The sequence below is a fragment of the Sarcophilus harrisii genome, chromosome 4 (genome assembly GCF_902635505.1).
Source record: "Sarcophilus harrisii chromosome 4, mSarHar1.11, whole genome shotgun sequence".
NCBI classification, from domain to species: domain Eukaryota; kingdom Metazoa; phylum Chordata; class Mammalia; order Dasyuromorphia; family Dasyuridae; genus Sarcophilus; species Sarcophilus harrisii.
This window is the reverse complement of record NC_045429.1, coordinates 344,760,292-344,780,780: the sequence shown is the minus strand read 5'-3', so window position 1 is coordinate 344,780,780 and position 20,489 is coordinate 344,760,292. Positions and strand designations below refer to the sequence as shown.

Sequence of the window (20,489 nt, the reverse complement as noted above, 5' to 3'; positions counted from 1 at the left end):
ATGAATGAGAAACCCTGACAGAGTTTCTGGGTAATTAATAATCAATTTATTAGTTAGACTAGCTGGCAGTCCATGAATTGATGGACAGTGGTTTCTCTCAGTAAACTTCAAGATAAATCTTGGGAAGCTTCAGAGGTGCAAAAGAAAAGGAAGCAGCAGCTTTTAAGGGCATCTGTAGGTAAGGGTATGATATCTTATGTGGACAGAGGGAAGAAAGGGAAGGAAGGAAGGAAGAAAGGACAGACGGAAAGAAGGAATGAATGAAGGAAAGAAGGAAGAAACGATGGAAAGAAGGAAAAAAGGAGGGAAGGAGGGAAGGAGAAAGGGAAGGAGGGAGAGAAGGAAGGAAAGAAGAAAGGAGAAAAGGAGGGAGGAAGGGAGGGAGGGAGGAAGAGAGGGAGGAAGGAAAGGAAAGAGGGAGGGAGGAAAAGAGGGAGGGAAGGAAGGGAGAGAGGGAAGGAAGGAAGGAAATCATGGTTTAATGAAACACACTTGTACTGCAAAGGGGAGGGGATGAAACTCAATGAAAACTAACTTCTCTTTTATAACTAAGGAAGATAGAGTGCTCTGTGGCCATAATAATGATCGTTCTTTGTACTTAGTGTCTGTTTCATTTATCTAAGGGCCTCTGAGTGCTTCACAAGGAGTCTGATAATCTCTTTTGCTGAGATTAGGGGCAATGGGGGATATAGAGGTCAAATGATTTCTCCACTGGGAAAGACTGAGTCTGATGTTGGATGAAAGTCCTGACAACTGATTCTCAAATGGCTTAAGTAGGTACTAGACTATTTTTTTTTTTACTATCATAGCAGGACAGAAGATTGAGGTGATTTGTTTTCTCTTATCCCTTATATACATTTTATGATGCATTTTATTTGTATCTTATAATCATTTCCAGGAAAAAAATATCCTTCCCTGTTGAATTAGTTCTCCCCCCTCTCTCCCATGATGAAAAAGTACCTGATATGAGAGTCTCTTGTTATTCAGTCATTATTAACCATTTCTAACTCTATGACTCTGAGGTTTTCTTGGCAAGATGCTAGAGTGCTTTGCCATTTCCTTCTCCAGCTTATTTTATAGATGAGGAAACTGAGAAACTCAGGAAGAATGGGTACTCTCTCCACTGTGCTACTTATCTGCTTTGATATAAAATTCTATTTCAGAAGAATTTGGCCATGCCTATCTGTAAAACCTAAACTATAAAGCCTAAAACTATATTGTAAAGTAGCTCCATCCAAATCATTTTGTACTGGCTAAGAAATAAGAGTAGTCAATCAGCAGAATAGATTAGGTGCACAAGACACCTATATATATATATATAGTCAGTGACTATAGTAATCTAGTGTTTGATAAACCCAAAGACTCCAGTTTCTGGGATTAAAAATTCACTATGTAAAAAACATTGCAGGAAAAATTGGAAAATAGTATGGCAGAAACTAAGCACTGACCAACAACTAACATCATATACCAAGATAAGGTTGAAATGGGTTCATGATTTAGACATAAAGGGTGATACTATAGGCAAATTAGGAGAACAAAGGATAGTCTACCTCTCAGATCTGTGCAGAATGAAGAAATTTAAGGCCAAAGAAAAGCTAGAGAACATTATGAAATGAAAAATGGATAATTTTTGATTCTATAAAATTATAAAGTTTTTGTACAAACAAAACCAATGCAGCCAAGATTAGATGGGAAGCAGTAAATTTGGAAAAAATTTATATTCAAGGGTACTGATAAAGGCTTCATTTCTAAAATATTGAGAATTGACTCAAATTTACAAGAGTACAAGCCATTCTCCAAATGATAAATGGTCAAAGGATATAAACAGACAATTTTCAGATAAAGAAATTAAAACCATTTCTAGTCATAAATAGTGTCTAAATCACTATTGAATCAGAAAAATGCAAATTCAGATAACTCTTAGCTATCACTACACACCTCTCAGATTGGCTAAGATGATAGGAAAAGATAATGACAAATGTTGAAGGATTTATGGGAAAACTGGGACACTAATACCTTATTGGTGGAGTTGTAAACTGATCCAACCATTATGTATCAAACCAAGCAATGTGGAACTGTGCCCAAAGGGGTATGAAACTATACATACTCTTTGATCCCACAGTGTTTCTACTGGGTCTGTATCCTAAATACATCATAAAAAAGGGAAAAGACCCACATTTGCAAAAATGTTTGTAGAAGCTCTTTTAGTAGTGGTCAGTTGAACAGAATGCCAAACAGTTGGGGAATTGCTGAAGAAGTTATGGTGTATGTATTATAGAATGTTGTTATTCTATAAGAAATGATCAGCAAGACAATTTCAGAGAGGCCTAGAGAGACTTACATGACCAAACACTAAATGAAGTGAGTAGAATCAAGACAATATTGTACAAAATGACAAGATTATGTGATGATCAATTGTGATGGACTTGGCTCTTTTCATCAGTGAGGTGATTCAGAGCAATTCCAATGGACTTGTGATGGAAAGAGCCATTTCCATCTAGAAAGATGATTATGGGAAATGAATGTGGATCACAACATAGTATTTGCACTTTTTTGTTGTTGTTCGCTTGCTTTTTATTTCTTTTCTTTTTTGCTCTGATTTTTGTTTTGCAGCATGAGAAATATGGAAATATGTATAGAAGAATTGCACATGTTTAACATATATTGGATTGCTTGCTGTTTTAGGGAAGGGGAAAAGGAGGAAAGGAGGGAGAAAAAATTTTGAACACAGGGTTTTGTAAGGACAAATGTTGAAAACTACCTTTGCATGTATTCTGAAAATTAAAAGCTGTTATTTAAAAAAAGAATTTAGCTATGTTGAGGGAGACATATTTCATTATTCTCCAGGGCCATCATTGGTTCTTCTTTTAAGTAGAATTTAACTTCCTTTTACTGATTAATTTGGATTATTATGTATACTGTTCTATGATTCTTATTTCACATGCATTAATACAAATCTTCCTACATTTCTCTGAATTTCTTGTTTTTGTGATTTCTTGCTGCACAACCAAGTTCTATATACCATGTTTTGTTTTTTTTTTTGTTTTGTTTTTTGCAACTTTTCCTCACTTTATGTGCTCTACTCAGCTTTCTGAGTAGAGGAGAAGGTGAAATCATCAGACTTTTACTTTAGGAAGATCATTTTGGCAGGTAAGTAGAGGATAAGAGATTGGAAGCAGAAAGCCCAATCAGGGTTATTATAGGAATCTGAGCATCATAAGATAAGTACCTAAACCAAGTGTCAAATATGAGAATAAAGAGAAGAGGCTTCATCTGGGAGATTTTTTGAAGGTAGAAACAACAAAACTTGGCAAACTATTAAATATATAAGATAAGTTAGAGTTAGTTGTAAAAGGTGACATCAAGGTCTCAAACAATATAACCAAAACAATAACTCATTAACTTTCTTCCTTCTTACTATAGAGAGCCATACAATCTTCCCAGTTACTTAAGCTCAAAATCTTGGTTCAGGAAGGAGACTTAGAGGATATCTTCATTTAATGGATCTAAAATTGGTGAAGATCCAGCAAATAAAACTGATAAGGAGTGATCACATACATGGAAGAAGACCTTGAGGGAGAAGTGTCACAAAAACTAAAGAGAGAGTTTCTAGAAGATCAACTTTGGCTTTTTTTTAATAAGATGTGAAATTTATTCAATATGAATAGATTCAAAACCATCCACAACCACCTCAACTTATATACAAAGATATTTTCTCTTTTTTTTAAAATTAAAGCTTTTTATTTTCAAAACGTATACATAGATAATTTTCAGCATTCACCTTTGCAAAACCTTGTATTCCAATTTTTTCCTTCCCTTTCCCCATCCCCTTTCCTACTTGGCAAGTAATCCAATATGTTAAAGATGAGCAATTGTTCTATACACATTTCCACAATTATTATGGTCCACAAGAAAAATCAGAAAAAAAGGAAAAAAATGAGAAAAAAACAAAATGTAAGTAAACAACAATAAAAAAGGTGAAAATTCTATGTTGGGATCCACACTCAGTCCCCACAGTCTGGATGCAGATGGATCTCTTCATCATAAGACCACTGGAAGTGGCATGAATCATCTTGCTGTTGAAAAGAGCCATATCCATCAGAATTGATCATTGTATAATCTTGCTGTTGCTGTGCACAATTTCTCCTGGTTCTACTTCACTTACTATCACTTCATGTAAATCTCTCCAGGCCTTTCTGATGATTGCTTCTTATAGAACAATAATGTTTTGTAACATTCATATACTATAACTTATTCAGCCATTCCCCAACTAATGGGAATTCACTTAGTTTCCAGTTTCTTGCCGCTACAAAAAGAGCTGATACAAACATTTTTGCACACATAGGTCCTCTTCCCTTTTTTTATGATGATCATCATTATTAAAGACTGAAGAAACATCAAAAAGGATGAAAAGTAAGAAATGATCATTAAATTTGTAAGTGAAGAAATCATTAGTAACTTTGAATAGAATGATTTTAGTTGATTGATGAAGTTGAAAGACAGAATACAAGAAGTTAAGAAGAGAATTAAAAGAGATGAAGAGGAAACATTGATTGTAAATTCCTTTCTGAAGGAAGTTAGTCCATAAAGATAGAAGAGATTCGAATGAATGTTAGTTTAGATGAATAGATTTACCAAAAACACATGAAATAGGTTTTTTACCTTATGGAATTTGAGTGATATCGAAATGTCAGTTAAACCCAACAAAATATAAATTCTAAAATTCTAAAAATATGTGAAAATAAGATAAACCTGAATACTTCAAGTTTGAACCAGAGGTTATAATGATTGAATGGAGTGAAGATAAAACCAAAAATAATTATTTGGGTTCCTCAGGCTGAACAATTTAAGCAGAAAACAGTGAAAGCAAAGTCTTTGACTGAATGCATTAGGAAACTAACTGGCATCCTGAAATCAAAGCTAAATGAGAAGAATATTTTTAAGGTAGCTAATACTTATACAACAGCAGTCTTATTGTATATTTTCAGAACTAAAATTTTAAAAGATTTGGAAAAAATCTCAGTAAAATCTATATTATATTAATGAAATTCAGGTCATATCAGTGTATAGCACCAATAGGAAAATTTATGCGTTCTCAGTAAAAAACGGGGGGTGGGGGAGGGGAGATTGGTAAACATTTTTTTTGAGCACATGATAATGTCAGAAGCCTTTAAAAATTATTCTGGAATACTAAACTTTATATCCTTGTGCAATAATAAAGTATGATAACAGGTACATGCTATTGGATCTGTTATATTAAGTCAAAAGTAGGCTTACTCCAAATGAAATGTATAAGACATCTATTGTCCAAGAATGAGAAAAAAACCTCCATGATATCTGTATGAATTCGAATCTTCAATGTTGAAAAGAGTGCTAAAAATGACATAGTCGTACAGATCTGTTTGTGGAAAATGGGTTGGTTTATAATGACAATTTAGGACTAAGTCACTGACACTAGACATTACAGTAGGATTATTTTTAAGAAGGCTGAACTTAATAAAATAGATCATTCAAAGAAACTCTAGAAAATATACAACACATTTACTACAAGCTTTTAAAGTTCAGCACCTATCAAATATCTAGCAAAATATGATCTGGGGAACAAGAATTATACTTTAGAAGGCTACAATTGCCTGATGAATAACAAATTCCTGTACTACATATACTATATATGTACACATACATATATATATACTCATATATATACATATATACACACATATGTACATATAATTCCTGTACCATATCAAACCTCAAAATATCCTGAAATCTTAAGCAATAGATTGTACTGGAATTAAACCATCAATCCAAGCTAAATCCAGCATTGTTGTTGTTGTTGCTGTTTTTAATGGTTGCTTGCATCCCAAATATATTCATATATGCCTCAAACTACAAGGAAAAATAGAGATCTAGATGAAAAGATTTAAACTATATGAGAGCAGAATGAAATATGTATCATCTATGTTGCTCTGGGAGCTACTGTATTTTTTTTTTAACAAGGATGGTTCCAGTGAGTCTATAAAGCAAGGGTTCTCAGTGGCATCTCTGTTGATATATTTCAATAGGTCTGTTAACTTGGTTGGAGAAAGGAATAGAGTTGTACTTTGACTATCCTTTGGTTTCCTTGAAACCAAACTAAGTATATTTCTAAGGACAGATCTAAAATACTATGTCAGAATTGACTTGAGAAAACTATTGAATATGTGAAGAAAGCCATTGGAAGATACATCTAAAGTTAGCAGATACACAGAAGAAAATTCAGACACAGTGATGTCTTCTTAAAGAGGAGAGGAAAAATACCTCTGGGATGGAAGACAGAAAACAAATGTTTATCACAATAGAAACTTGTCTTAGGACAACTTTATATAGAGGAAAAACAATAATGGTACTGCTGCTACTGATCCAGTGGCCATCCATGTGTGTGTTTGTGTATGTATGTATATATACATATGTGTACACACACACACAGACACACACACACACACACACACACACACACACATATATATATATATATATATATATATATATCAATATCAGTATGTCAGAAATTCTTGATATCCTTAACTTTTGAAAAAGAATGGCAAATGGTTAAAATTATACAAGGTGTATAAGCAGCATAAAGAATGAAATAAATACTTCTTTATCAATTATAGATATACTAGAGATTAGATACTATTAGATTAGAGGAGACAGAGAACTGAAAAAAATGAGGAAGTGAGCAATTTCTGGTTGTCCATATGGTCCAAAGAATTCCAATACAATGAAAATGCAAGTTGGATCAAATGTGAAGCAGAAAGCTTGCATATGGTTAATATAATCAGTGACAGAATGGTTGCATCAAAGGAGGTGATTGAAACTCTAGCTTCTTTACAAAATTGGAAAGCTGTGGGGCCAGATACAATCCATAATTAATGGTTCATATGCTTCATAGTGGCACACGAATAGCTAGCAATTCACTTTACCACATTTCTCTCTGATGAAAGTCTGATCCCATCACAATGGGCACAAATATTTAAAAATGAGACAATCACCTCTTAAAATTAAGTTAATTTCATGTTTATATTTTTTATATTAAGCATTCACATGCCAATAATAGTTAGCACTTATATAGCTCTTTAAGGTGTACAATGTCTTTACAAATGTTATCTCCTTTGATCCTAATAATCCTGTGAACTGGGTTTCTGTTAACTGGTATTATTAAGTGCCTTTTCTGTGCTAGGTATTGTGTTAAATACTGAGTATACAAAGAAAGGAAAAAGGTAATCCATGTTCTGAAGTAGCTCACAGTCTAATAGAAGAGACAGCATGCAAACAATTATGTACAAACAAGCAGTATAAGGATAAACTGGAGATAATCAACAGAGGCAAAGCATTAAGATTAAAGAAGAATTAGCATCAGGGAAGACTTATTGCTGAAGGTTGGATTTCAAGTAAGACTTAAAGGAATGATAGGGAAGCTAGGAAATGGAAAAGGGAAAGAGTTCCAGATATGGGGAGCAGCCTGTGGAAATGCTAGGAATCTTGGAGAAAGAGTGTTACATGTAAGAAACTTCAAGGTGACATTGAATCATAAGAGTATGTGGATGGAAGGAAACAAGCATTTGTTAAATACCTATTATATACCAAATGCTTTGCTAAGTGCTTTATATATTATATCACTTGATTCTTGCAACAACCTGGTACAAGAGGTAGGTGCAATTAGCATTCCCATTTTATATTTGAAGAAACTGAGATAGACAGAGCTTAATGACTTTCCTAGGGTCACACAGCTGATAAGTATCTGAGGCTGGATTCGAATTTCAGTTTTTCTGACTCTATGCCCAGTGCTCTACCCACTGCACCACCCACTAGCTCCTAGAGATTTGAGAAGAGTAAGTTATAAGAAGATTGGCATGGTAGAAAGGAATCAGGAATTTGAATATCAAACAGAAAATTTAATATTTAATCCATAGTTGATGGGGAGATGATTGAATAGGGATGTAACATGATCATACCTGTACTTTAGGGAGATTGATTTGACAGCTGAATGAGAAGACTTGAGGTAGGGAGACTAGATATCAGTTTACTACAGTATTCCAGGTATGACGTGATGAGAGATGTAAAGTAGTTACTATGTCAGAAGAGAAAGGGAGTCTATATTCAAATATTTCTATCTCTATACCTCTACCCCTACCATTTCTATTTCTACAGGTATCTATGTCTCTTTCTATTTATCTGAGAGCTATTTGGAAGATAGAAATGATAGAATTTGGCAACAGATTGGGAACAGGATGTGAGAGAGTGAGGAGTCAAGGGTAACACTTAAGTTATGAGTCTATGATTGGAAAGATGTAAGTAATATATAAAAAGAGGGAAGGTTTAGGAGTTCAGTTTTGGACAGGTTGAACATTAAATGTCTACAATGCTACTGTTATCCTCATTTTGTAGGTGAGGAAACAATCTAAGATTGCCTAAGGTCACACAGCTAGTGAAGTATTTGAGAAAAAAAGTGAATTCATGATTTCTTGACTTTAAATTTTTTGTTTGATCCATTATGTCAGAATTACAAAGAAATTTCTAAACTCAAGAAAACAATAATATTGGTTGAGAAGCCAAAAAATAGAATGGTGTCAAAATGTCTTAGGGATGCAAAGAATGAATCATTATCAATTGAGTGCTTATTAAACAAGTGTCAATAATGTCAAATATGTCAAAACATTTGCATTTTCTTTATCGATAAACAAAGATTTTGACTCAGTTTTGAACTTATGGTTTAGTCATAAACTGCAAATATCCTAAATACTTCCAAGCAGAGAAAATGTTTTAGTATTTGAGGTCCATGCGAAAAATTTCTAGGATCATTGCCAGCACAAAAATATCAAGAAAAATTGATAGAAAAATAGTATCTTTGCAGGAGAAAGTTTGGGTCCATCTATCTACTCTTAAACTAATTATCATAACTCCTAATAGAATTAAATATAGTTTTCAATTAAAGAACTAGGTATAACAAAACATTACACAGATCATTTGATATGCCTGGATAACTTTAAATCTTATGACTCTACTGGGAAGAAAACCCTAACATAGTACAGAACTACTTGATCTTTGGTCAGTAAGGATAATATTCTTAATTAAGTTAAAATTAGAAGGAGAATAGTCAACTAGGGGAAAATCCCTTTGCAGTAACTATCTCTGATAAAGGTTTCATTTCCAAGATGTATAAGTAATTGATTCAAATTTATAAGATAAAGAGCTATAACTCATTTGATAAATGATTATGTGACAGGTAGTTTCAAAAGAAGTACAAGTAATCAATAGCTAGATGAAACTCCAAAAACTGAAATTCCATGTTTCATCATTCAGATTGTAAAGTTGATAAAGAAATTTTGGAGGGCCCGAGAGGAAATAGGTGCATTGATGCACTGTTGGTGGAGCTGAAATGTACATATCTTTTGATCTATCAATACCACTATTGGGCCTATACCCAAAAAGAATAGAAAAAGAAACCACATTATATGCAAAAATATTCATAGTAGCACTTTTTGCAATGACAAAGAATTGGAAAGTAACAGGATCCTGATAAATTGAATATTGTTCAAACAAATTATATATTCTGAATGTACAGAACCATTATTGATTTTAAAAGAATGACATGGAAATATGTGAATGCTATTATTAATTGGTAAAATGCACAAAATCAAAGAACAAATTTATAATATAACAATATTTGTAAAGACAAATACCTTTGAAAAACTCAAGAACTTCAATCAAAACTATTATCAACCACCATCCTGGAGGACTGATGATGAGTCATGTTACTTAGCTCCTAACAGAGGTGATGGACTCAAGAGGCATAATGAAAATGTATTTTGGGATATGACCAATTTGAGAATTGTTTTGTTTGACAATTCATAATTAGACAAAACTTGACAATTCATAGTTCTTAATTTTTTTCTAACAGGAGGGTAGAAATGAAAAAGAAAATAAATGCTTACTAGAAAAATTGAAATAAAAGTCAATTAAAAAGTTGAAAAAATGGGAAGGGAATATAACCCCAAATCTCATATGGCAGTTCCATATCTTTGTGGAAGAATTTTACTTTCCAGATTGATAAGTGAACTGTTCTACAAGTACTTTGTCCAAAAGAATGACTGTTGATTTTTTGGAGATAGCAAATAAAAAGAGATAATAAGAGCCACTTCCAACAACATAAAGGAGTTAGCTCTCTCTTTCCCAGGTTAAAACCTTGTCCATGTACATGAGGTCACAACTGAAAATAACACTTTAACGAAGAGGGGTAGATTGCTTTTCCTACTTGTATCTTGTGATATTTCTTGTTTTTGGAATTGCCGGAATATCTCTCTTCCAAATTTTATCCATTCCTATTTCCCAATAAGAACAATTTAGTATGTGTTTGTGCCAAATCTTAAAAGGTCTTTCTCCAATCCTAACCCAATTTGACCTTTCTGTAGCTTTCTACCCTGTCAATGACACTTTTCTCTAGCATAGTCTTACCTCTTTAGATTTTTTTGACACTGTTCTCTCCTGGTTTTCATCTAACATATCTGATTACTTCTTAATATGTTTTGCAGGATCTTCCTCAATATCATGCCTACTGACTTTGAATATTTCCTAAGAAACTATCCACTTTTATAGCATCTCATTTGGTGATCATATTAGCTCCTATTATTATGTCTCTGCTCAATATTCTGAAATCTATTTATCTTACACTAACATCTCTTCTGACTTCCAGTCTTTAATCACCAATTTACTATAAATTTATTTTAAAGCCTTTTCTTTTCCAAATATATGTATGGATAATTTTCAGCATTCACCCTTGCAAAACCTTGGGTTCCAAATTTCTTTCTCCCTCTCTTCCTCCCATTCCTTTCCTTAGATGGCAAGGAATACAATATATATTAAACATATGCAATTCTTCTATACATATTTCCACAATTATCATGCTACACAAGAAGAATGAGATCAAAAATGGAAAAATGGGAAAGAAAACAAAATGCAAGCAAAAACATCAAAAAAAGTGAAAATACAAAGTTGTGATCCACACTCAGTTCTCACAGTCCTCTGGAAGCAAATGGCTTTTTTCATTACAAGACTATTGGAACTATCCTGAATCATCTTGCTGCTGAAACGAGCCATGTCCATCAGAATTGATCATTGTATAATCTTGTTGCTGTGTACAAAGTTCTCTTAGTTTTACTCACCATGTTTCTCTGAAATCATCCTGCTGATCATTTCATTCAGAACAATAAATATTCTGTAACATTCATATACCATAACTTATTCAACCATTCTCTAACTGATGCCTAGCCACTCAGTGCCTAATTCCTTGTCATTACAAAAAAAGATTGTTACATTTTTGTACATGTAGGTCCTTATGATTGCTTTGGGATATAGGTCCAGTAGAGACATTTCTGGATCAGAGGGTATGCACAGTTTGAGCATAGTTCCATATTGCTCTCCAGAATGATTGGATCAGTTCACAACTCCACCAATAATGATTCAGTGTCCCAGTTTTCCCACATTCCCTCCAACATTCATCATTGTCTTTTACTGTCATCTTAGCCACTCTGAGAGGTGTGTAGTGGTACCTCAGAGTGGTTTTAATTTGCATTTCTCTACTCAATAATGATTTAGAGCATTTTTTCATATCACTATAAATGATCAATAGTGATTTAGAGCATTTTTTATATGACTCGAAATGCTTTTTCTGCATCTATTGATATAACGATATGATTTTTATTAGTTTGGTTTTTGATATAGGTAATTATGCTAATACTTTTACTGGTATTGAACCAGCTTTGAATTCGTAGTATAAATCCTACTTGGTCATGGTGTATTGTCCTGGGGATAACTTGCTGTAATCTCTTTGCTAATATTTTATTTAAGATTTTCGCATCAATATTCATTAGGGAGAGTCATCTATAATTTCCTTTCTCTGTTTTCACCTGTCCTGATTTAGGTATCAGCATCATATCTGTGTCATAAAAGGAATTTGGTAGGATTCCTTCTTTCCCTATTTTTTCATGTAGTTTACATAGTATTGGGATTAATTGCTCTTTAAATGTTTGGTAGAATTCATATGCAAATCCATCTAGCCCTGTAGATTTTTTGTTAGGGAGTTGATTAATAGCTTGTTCTATTTCTTTTTCTAAAATGGGACTATTTAAATAATTTATTTCCTCCTCTGTTAATCTGGGCAATCTATATTTTTGTAAGTATTCATCCATTTCACTTAGATTATCAGATTTATTGTCATACAGTTGGGCAAAATATCTCCTAATTATTGCTCTAATTTCCTCTTCATTGGTGGAAAGTTTACCCTTTTCATTTTTGACACTAATAATTTGATTTTCTTCTTTCATTTTTCTAATCAAATTAGCTAATGCTTTGTTGTTTTCTTTTTAGTTTTATTTATTAATTCAATAGTTTTTTTATTTTCAATTTTATTAATTTCCCCTTTTATTTTCAGAATTTCAAATTTGGTGTTTAATTGTTTTTTTTTTTAACTTGTCATTTACCTTTCTTTGTTTTATGCAAGTAAGCCTCTAGATATATAAAACTTCCCCCCAAAACTGCTTTAGCTGCATCCCATAAATTTTGGTCTGTTTTCTCATTATTGTCATTCTCTTAGATAAAATTATTGATTTTGTCTATGATTTGTTCTTTCACTCACCTATTCTTTAGCATTAGATTATTTAGTTTTCAATTAATTTTTTGCCTATTTTCTCCTGGCCATTTATTTCACGTGATTTTTATTACATCATGATCTGAAAATGATGCATTTACTATTTTTACCTTTTTGCATTTGATTTTGAGGTTTTTATGCTCTAATACATGGTCAATTTTTGTATAGGTTTCATGTATCACTGAGAAACAAAAATATATTCCTTTCTGTCTTCATTCAATTTTCTTCAAAGATCTATTTTATCTAACTTTTCTGAAATTCTGTTTACTTTTTTATTTTGTGGTTTAATTTACTTAGTTCTGATAAAGCAAGATTGAGATCCCCTACTAGTATAGTTTTGCTGTCTATTTCTTCCTGTAGCTCTCTTAACTTCTTCTCTAGGAACCTGGATGCTATACCACTTGGTGCATATACATTTAGTACTGATATTACTTCATTGTCTATGTATCCTTTAGTAAGATGTAGCTTCCTTCTTTATCTCTTTGAATTAGATATATTTTTGCTTTTGCTTTATCTAAGATCAGGATTGCTACCCTTGATTTATTTTTTTTTTTTACTTCAGCTAAATCATAATAGATTTTGCTCCAGTCTTTTATCTTTACTCTAATGAAGTATTTTATATTTTCATCTACTTTTTTCATTTTGGGGGTTTTGGTTTAACTGATTCTTGATGTCCCATTGAGTCATTTGGTTCCTTTCATTTAGTTCTAATTTTCAGTAAATTATTTTCTTCAGTTAGTTTTTTTTTTAATCTCCTTTTGTATTTGGCTAACTGAACTTTTAAATGAATTGTTTTGTTCATTGGATTATTTTTTTCCATTTCAGAAATTCTGTTTTTCAAGGAGTTGTTTTCTTTTCCCATTTCCCCAAAACTATTTTAAGGAGTGATTTTCTTTAGATAATTTCTGTGTTTCCTTTTCCAGTGCTCTCATTCCCCTTTCCCATTTTTCTTCTAACTCTCTTTTAAGATACTTTTTGAATTCTTCCAACAGAGTTTTGTGAGATGGAGATGAATTTATATCATTCTTTGAGGCTTCATCTGGAGATGTTTTGCCTTTAGTGTCCTCAGCCTTTGAGATCTGTTCTCTGTATACATCAAAGCTGTCTTTAGTCAGAGCTCTTTTTGCTTTTTTGCTCATTTTTTAAAGGTTGAGGTCAGCACTTAGGGCAAAGGGGAGAGTGGCCCAAACTTCCTCTACAGAAAAGCTTCATGCTGAACTGGGACTAGAGCTTCCGACTTCCTTCCAGTCCTGCGTGGGTAACAGGGCAGGGTATTAATTGCTGCTGTATTTTGGCTACAAGTCTCCCACTAGATTCCCCAGTGCTTGGAAGATTCTCTGTCCTGGGTTTCCCTGCACTGCATTGCTCTGTTTCTGCACTGACCATGCTGGTCTGCAACCACTTCCCCACCCCCATCCCCAATTGCCTGTGACAGACCCTTCCTAAAGTTCTTCCAAAATAACTTCTGCTGGAAATTTTTTATACTCCAAATATTTTAGGGTTCTGTCATTCTAATATCCATTCAGAAGTTTGATCTGGTGTTGATCTGAGGGTAACCAGGAAGAGCTCAGGCAGAGCTCATGTTAATCTTGTCAACTCTCAGCCATCTTGGCTCTGCCCACAGTTACTATATATTTCAAATGGAATGTCCTGTAGCTATTTCAAACTCAATTTATGTCCAAATCTCCCAGACACTCCACTTTCCCAATTTTACTGTTGCTCTCAGAGGCACAACCATCCTCCCAGTCCCCCATGCTTATAACCTAAATGTCATCTTTGACCCCTTACTCACATTCACAATCGTTCCTACTTATCTACTTGGTTGTTGAATCTTATCATTTCTGCCTTCACAACATTTATCATATAAGTCTTACTTTGTAACCACAATTTTGCTTGCATCAGTCCCTCAACATAGCATACATGAACTATTTTTTATGTCAAGTATTTATTTTGTCTCTATTAGTTCCTTAAAGCAAATTCCAAGGCACATTCAAACAACCCCACCTACTATATATGTATATATATATATATATTATATATATATGACATATATAATATATATTAACTATAATCAGAATTAACAAATTCAGGATAATGAACTAGAAGCACCATTTTATGTATAATCAATAAACAAAGACATAATGAAACAAATAATGTGAATGTCTGGTTTTACAAGTCAATATATAGCTTTCATCTACTAAGACTCTTGAACAATGTGTTTTATATATTCAAAAAAGCAGATATAAAAGTGGAAGAAGAAAAACAAAAGGTCAAGTTTCATCTTTTTGCAGGATATCATTAAGCATCTTCATATGGATTAGAATATATAATCCATGGAAAAAAATTCAATATAAAATAACAATCACAACACAATTACAAATTACATCTCATACAAATAAAGTCAGATCTAAACAATTGGAAAAATATCACTTGCTCACAGGTAGACTGAGTTAATGTAATAAAAATGACAATTCTACCTAAATTGTCTTTCTTTTTAATTAAAGCTTTTCATTTTCAAAATATATCCATAAATAGTTTTTAATATTCATCCTTACAAAAGCCTTATAAAAGCCTCATTTCTAAAACATACAGAGAATGGATTCAAATTTATAAGAATTCAAGATATTGTCCAATTGATAAATGGTCAAAGGATATAAACAGATAATTTTCAGATGAAGAAATTAAAACCATTTCTAGCCATATGAAAAAGGTACTCTAAATCGCTATTGAGCATAGAAATGCAAATTAAGACAACTCTGTTGTGTTCTAATTTTTCCTCTCCCTTTCCCCCCCTCCTCTAGAGAGCAAGTGATCCAATATTAAACATGTGCAATTCTTCTATACATATTTCCACAAATATCATGCTGCACAAGAAAAATCAGATCACAAAGGAAAAAAAGAGAAGGAAAACAAAATTCAAGCAAACAACAAAAAGTGAAAATACTACCTTGTGGTCTACATTCAGTTACCACTGTCTTCTTTTTGGATGCAGATGGCTTTCTTCATCACAAGACCTTTGGAACTGGCTTGAATCATCTTGTTGTTGATGAGAGCCAACTTGCTGTTGCTGTGTATAATGATCTTTTGGCTCTGCTCATTGCACTTATCATCACTTCATCTAAGTTTCTCCAGGCCTGTCTGAAAGCATTCTGCTGATCATTTCTTATAGAATAATAATATTCCATAACATTCATATACCATAACTTATTCAGCCATTCTCCAACTGATGGGCATCCATTCAATGTCCAGATTCTTGCCACTACAAAAAGGGCTGCCACAAATATTTTTGCACATGCGGTCCCTTTCCTTCAAGATCTCTTTCGGATATAAGCCCAGTAGTAACACTGCTGGGTCAAAGGGTATTCACAGTTTAAAAACTTTTTGAACCGAGTTCCAAATTGCTCTCCATAATGGCTGATCTTCCTAAAGTATAATTCTAACCCTCCCTTTCAATTAACTCCAGTGGCCACTTATTATGTCTAAGATCAAATATATACTTTTTCAGCATTTAAATTTGATCACAATTCCACCACTAATGTATTAATGTCCCAGTTTTCCTACATTCGCTCCAACATTCATCATTATCTTTTCCTGTCATTTTAGCCAATCTGACAGGTGTGTAGTATTACCTCAGAGTTGTCTTAATTTGCATTTCTATGATCAATAGCGATTTAGAATACCCTTTTCATATGGCTAGAAATGGTTTTAATTTCATCATCTGAAAATTATCTGTTTATATCCTTTGACCATTTATCAATTGGACAATATCTTGAATTCTTATAAATTTGAATCCATTCTCTGTATGTTTTAGAAATGAGGCTTTTATAAGAACCCTTGAATGTAAAATCCCTCCACCAGTTTATTGCTTCCCTTCTAATCTTATCTTCATTGTTTTTGTTTGTACAAAAACTTTTTAACTTAATATGATCAAAATTATCCATTTTTCATTCAGTAATGTACTCGAGTTCTTCTTTAGCCACAAATTCCTTTCCTCTCTGATCTGAGAGGTAAACTATCCTTTGTTCTTCTAATTTGCTTATAATATTACTCTTTATGTCTAAATCATGAACCCATTTCAATCTTATCTTGGTATAGGATGTTAGTTGTGGGTCAATGCCTAATTTCTGCCATACTAATTTCCAATTTTCCCAGAAGTTTTTGTAAAATAGTGAGTTATTATCCCAGAAGCTGGGGTCTTTGGGTTTGTCAAATACTAGATTACCAGTCATTTACTATTTTGTCCTGTAAACTTAATCTATTCCACTGATTGACTACTTTATTACTTAGCCAATACCAAATGGTTTTGATCACTGCTACTTTATAATATAATTTTAAGTCTGGTATAGCTAGGCCACCTTCATTTGCATTTTTTTCCTTAATTCCCTTGAAATTTTTGACATTTTATTCCTCCAGATGAATTTTATTATTTTTTTCTAGCTCTATAAAGTAATTTCTTGGGACCTTGATTGGTATGTCACTGAATAAGTAGATTAATTTAAGTAGCATTGTCATTTTTATTATATTAGCTTGACCTACCCATGAACACTTGATATTTTTCCAAGAGCTTAGATCTGACTTCATTTGGCACACATTAACTATGGCAATAGATATCTGATTCAGTTCCCTGTCTCAAGTCTTTCTGTACTCCAGTTAATGTTTCACTCAGCTGCCAAAGTGATCTTCCTAATGTATAATTCTGACCATCCCTTTAAATCTACTCCAGTGGCTACTTCTATCTTAAGATCAAATATATACTTTTTTAGCTTTTAAAGTTGATTACAATTGGACCCTTTGCTACTTTTTTCAGTCTTGTTATGTTTTATTTCTTTCCAAATGCACTACAATACAGGGACACTGCCTTCTTGCTCTTTCTTACACAAAATATTGCATTTTTCTTGTTTCTTTCCTTTGTTTTCTCAGTTCACATCTGACCTTCTTCAAGATTCTTTCCCCAAATTAACTTTAAGAAGTCTGTTAGCTCTAAATCTATAGTAAGCTCACCCACTGAATAATGAGCAATTACTACTCACCTTGGGTTATGTTTTGCTACTGGACTTTGATGATTCTGGAGGAGATAGTGAGGCTGATGTCATTGAAATCCAATTCACACATAAGTCAAGTCATCACCCTCATGTTGTCATTGGGCCTCATTGGTTCCAGCATTCTCTACTATTCACCCCTATTGCTTTTCTTTCCTCTGATATTACTCACCTATTTGTATAAAGGTCCATATTTTCCATATATTTTGTATATATGCTAGTTTATACAGGCTTTACTATGTTATTTTCCCTATTAGAATATAGTTCCCAAAGGAGAAAGCCAGAGTTTTGTTTTTCATCATATTCTCTATGCTTTCCACAATTCCTATTAATTGTTTAATAAGTGTTTATTAGCTAATCTTCTATTAGGAAAAATAGTTATTTAAAAAGATGCAAAATCAGTATATATTTATATTTCTGCATAGTATATGCACACATATGTGTATACATATATATTTATAGATAGACATACATATGTATACACACATATTTTAAAGAATGATATATGTGAAGGCACTAGCATCATGAAAAATCCTATATATTCTTTAAATATTGATCATTCAGAGGTAGTTAATTTGATAGCCATCTATCTGACTGCTGTATCTTCGAAGCATTTTTCATTTGGCATAATGTTTTGGGGAGATTTGAATACTAATACAGAAAAGGTCCTGAGGAAGCTTTATTTTCACTAGAAAGATTGTTTTCCATAGATTGCATTTTAAAGGTACCACTTTAATTCAAGGAGCAAAACATCTGATGAAGTTCATTTATCCCTATAACCTCATGCTATTGTCAGGAAGACACTGAGATCTTCTCAGATATTAATCAACTTTTAGAATTATAGGATAATAGAGTTAAGAGAAATCTTAGATGTAGTCTAACCCTTTCATTTTACAGAGGAAAATGAGGCTCAGTGAATTAATGAGTTAGTGAGCTATCTAGTCACAAAAATTATCAGGTGACAGAATTGAAGCAAGATAAGTCTTTTAATTCTAATCCTACCATTCTTCCAACTCTATGGTACTTAGTGATATTTGGTGAAGCCAAAGGACAGATTTAATTTATCTAAACATACCTCTAATTTTGATTTTTTTTTTGTCTTTCTAGATTCTTGAGAGCTACTGTAATTTTTCAGTTTGATCAAGATGCAGGAACTTTGTCAGGTATACCTAAGCAAGCTTGTAATGATAATAGAACTTCAGTGAGTGGATCTTTTTCTCTACATTTTGACCCATTCTAGATAAGATTGACTTGAATGAGTTCTCCATCCTATAAAGTGCTAATCTAGCTTTTGCCTATGGAGTCTATCATTGCTTGAAAGAGACTACAGAACCAGAAAACTACTTTATATGTGAAAGTTGGTCTACACCTTTCTCCTGCTACACAACTATGTCCCAAAGATAGACCTGAAAACAGTTGGCATGCATTCTTTCCTTCCTCCAGAAAAGCTATCTAATAATTATCAGGAGCCTGGCAATGAGTGAAGAGACTGTAAATTGTTATTTGTTTAAAAATGCTTTTGTTTGTTCACCCAAGACTGCTCTAACAACAGCAGCAACAATAACAATTCAATTGTCAATGAGGACGGACAAATAGTGCAGAGAAGCCCAGATAAAATACAAAATCTAGATGATGGTGAATCATTTGTGTGTTTTTTTAAAACATCTTTCCATGTGAAGCGAACTCATGTATTTTATAATATTGCTAGGTGAGAAATATGGACTCTTTCCTTGTGTGTATCATCTTGTTCTACGCTCCTTCTCATACACTGTTCAGTGTCCCTGAGGGTGTCCATCACAGAAATATTGATATTCTTCCAGGAAAGGCCCTACAGTGTGGAAATGGGATATCTGACAGCATTAACAAGCTTCAGCAGCTGCTTACAAAGAATCAGTTATTATGCATCTTGGGACATTAACTAATGTGTTCAGCATTGCAATTTGTTATTTGTTCTAATAAAAGAGTGAATGAAAGTGTACTTTTTAAAAATAAATTTTATTCTTAATTTATGGGGAAAGCATGCATTTCTATAACAGTATGATAAAAAAGATGATTATACATGAAAATTCAAATTTCTATTAAAAATACAAAAAATTATCATGTAAGTTTCTTTTTTTTTTCTTCCCTACCTTACTCTTCCATGGTTCCCATTAAATACTGTACATTAAGTACAGTAAATATACATGTACTATCTAGACTATCTCTATATCTCTCTCTCTCCACACACATATGAAACATACATATATATATATATATATAAGTATACATATATACAGATATATGTATATAGTATCTTTAAAGTGTACTTTTAAAAGAACTACAAATTCTTGGAATGAAGTTTGAACATTATAAGATGTTCTGCATCTTATAATAAGGCTTCTTTATCTTTTTTTGGTGTCCTGAACCCCTTTAACTATCTGTGAAGCCTATGGGCCCATTTTTAAAGTAATTTTAAAAATAAAATACACAAGATTATAAAGGAAACCTATTATATTTAAATGCAGTATTTGAAAAGAAATGAAGTTCATGGATCTCAAGTTTAATTATCTCTTAATCCTTTTAATTATTTGTGAATTTCGCATTTTTTTATTTTATTGTCAAGAACTTTTCAGCATAAACATTTATCAATAATCTGCTATGTATATGCAAGACAAATGCTAGGTGCTGGGGATAGGCAGAAGATATAAACTCCTGCTCTCAAGGAGCTTTCAAGTAGGATCATTTAACATATAAATACATAATAACAATTATATAAGTTAATA

General features: G+C 32.8%; 1 long non-coding RNA gene across 1 annotated transcript in view; it reads left to right on the top strand.

The window, feature by feature from the left end:
* LOC116423320 overlaps positions 1 to 19,805 on the top strand; it is a 29,368-nt gene extending 9,563 nt beyond the window's left edge. Inside the window, exon 3 of the long non-coding RNA XR_004233875.1 lies at positions 18,835 to 19,805. This is a non-coding gene — a long non-coding RNA (uncharacterized LOC116423320). The remainder of the gene's footprint in view (positions 1 to 18,834) is intronic.
* The last annotated feature ends 684 nt before the right edge of the window (positions 19,806 to 20,489 follow it).